The sequence below is a fragment of the Procambarus clarkii genome, chromosome 2 (genome assembly GCF_040958095.1).
Source record: "Procambarus clarkii isolate CNS0578487 chromosome 2, FALCON_Pclarkii_2.0, whole genome shotgun sequence".
Classification (NCBI taxonomy): Eukaryota; Metazoa; Arthropoda; class Malacostraca; order Decapoda; family Cambaridae; genus Procambarus; species Procambarus clarkii.
The window spans coordinates 33,496,629-33,498,726 of NC_091151.1; positions in this window are offsets into that span (position 1 = coordinate 33,496,629).

Consider the following 2,098-nt stretch of genomic DNA (forward strand, 5'->3'; position numbering starts at 1 on the left):
GGGGGGCTTAAGGGGGCGGGGGAGAACAGAGGCTGTGAGTGGGGAGAGAAGGGAGGGCATACCTTGAGTTACCTTGAGGTGCTTCCGGGGCTTAGCGTCCCCGCGGCCCGGTCGTCGACCAGGCCTCCTGGTTGCTGGACTGATCAACCAGGCTGTTGGACGCGGGCTGCTTGCAGCCTGACGTATGAGTCACAGCCTGGTGATCAGGTATCCTTTGGAGGTGCTTATTTAGTTCTCTCTTGAACACTGTGAGGGGATTGCCAGTTATGCCCCTTATGTGTAGCGGAAGCGTGTTGAACAGTCTCGGGCCTCTGATGATGATAGAGTTCTCTCTCAGAGTACCTGTTGCACCTCTGCTTTTCAATGGGGGTATTCTACACATCCTGCCATGTCTTCTGGTCTCATGTGATGTTATTTCTGTGTGCAGGTTTGGGATCATCCCCTCTAATATTTTCCACGTGTAAATTATTATATATCTCTCCCGCCTGCGCTCAAGGGAGTACAGATTTAGGCTCTTTAGTCGGTCCCAATAGTTTAGGTGTTGTACTGAGTGGATTCTAGCAGTAAAGGATCTCTGCACGCTCTCCAGGTCAGCAATTTCTCCAGCTTTGAAAGGGGAGAAGGCATGTGGGAGAATGGAGGGCTTGAGGGATGGGGGAGAAGGGAGGTCCTGGGGGGAGGGGGAGTGGGAGGAGGGGGGTGAGTGGGAAGAGAGGGGTGGGTGAGGGGAGGATGCCTTAGGTGGGTACTTAGTGGGGGACTGACAGGGTTTGGGGCAGGTAGGTTGTCTGTGGGGTAGAATGTGGGGGGGGGGGGTTAGATGGGAAAAGTGTGGGGGGGTTAGAGGGAGAGGGTTGAGGGGGGTGAGAGGAGGAGGTTTGGGGGGTGAGAGGGGGAGGGTTGGGGGGATGGGGGAGAAGGGGAGGTTTGGGGGGGCAGTAAAGGGGGGAGGGCTTGGGGGGCGTGGGGGGAAAGGGAAGGCTGAGGTGGGTGAGGAAGAGGGGAGGGTTTTGGGGAGTGGTGGAGAGGGGAAGGCTTAGGTGGGGAGGGGGGGCTTAGGGAGGTGGGGGAGAATGGAGGGCTTGTTGGTGGGAGAGACGGGAGGGCATGTGGGAGAAGGGAGGGCTTGGGGGATGGGGAGAAGGGAGGTCCTGGGGGGAGGGGTGAGTTGGAGGAGGGGGTGAGTGGGTGGAGGGGGTGGGTGCCTTAGGGAGGTACTTAGTGGGGGCTGACAAGGGTTGGGGCAGGTAGGGTGTCTGTTGGGTAGAATGTGGGTGTGGTGCCGCCACTCCTGTGGCTAGTACACTGGTTTGAGGAGGGTTCACCAATTCCCCTCTGGGATTGTAGGGATCGTGGGTTGTTGCTCCCCGATCCCTTCTCTCTCCCTGCGCTCCTTCCTCGCGTCTGCTGCCTGCTTTCTCTCTTCCCTTGTCATATTCCCTCTGCAGGAATACTCTTTTGAACTTCTCTACATTTGCTAGACAGCACTTCCTTTCTAACAGTTCCTCTTTCGCGATTTCGCTCATGGATACCACCTTTATCATTCGGTCTCGTCCTTGTTGTACTTTCCAAGCCTGAAAATCTTTTTCAAACATTTGGTTCAGCTCCCTCCATCCTTACCTCTTTAAGGATCTCTTTAACCATGTTTTGTCCTTGTCTCTCCGCTCCTTTGGTCTGGTCCCTGTTTGCTCTTTAATGCCTGCTACTACTACTGCTCTTTTTCTCTTTATCAGCCGGCCAGTACATCTAGCTGCTTCCTGAGAGGAGGCCACTTCCATGGCAACTTCCTTAACTGAAGACCTAGGTTCAGGGCTCATTTTAAGCATTTCAGCAAATGAGAGCTGAGATGTGGAGGTCCCCTCCACAGTAGCATTCCTGTCTCCCTGAGGCACGGTTTGTGTCTGGTATTGTGGAGAAGTCTCCATCAGGCATCTTATCTCCTCCTTTGCTGCCCTAAGTTCATCCTGCAGGTTGGCAACTGTCTCCCTCATTAACCTTAGTCCTTCACTGAATTCATCCCGCATTTGCTGGAATACTCATTTCATCCGCTTCCTTCCCCCCCTCCTCTGCATGGATTCCTCGTTCCCCCCTCATTTCA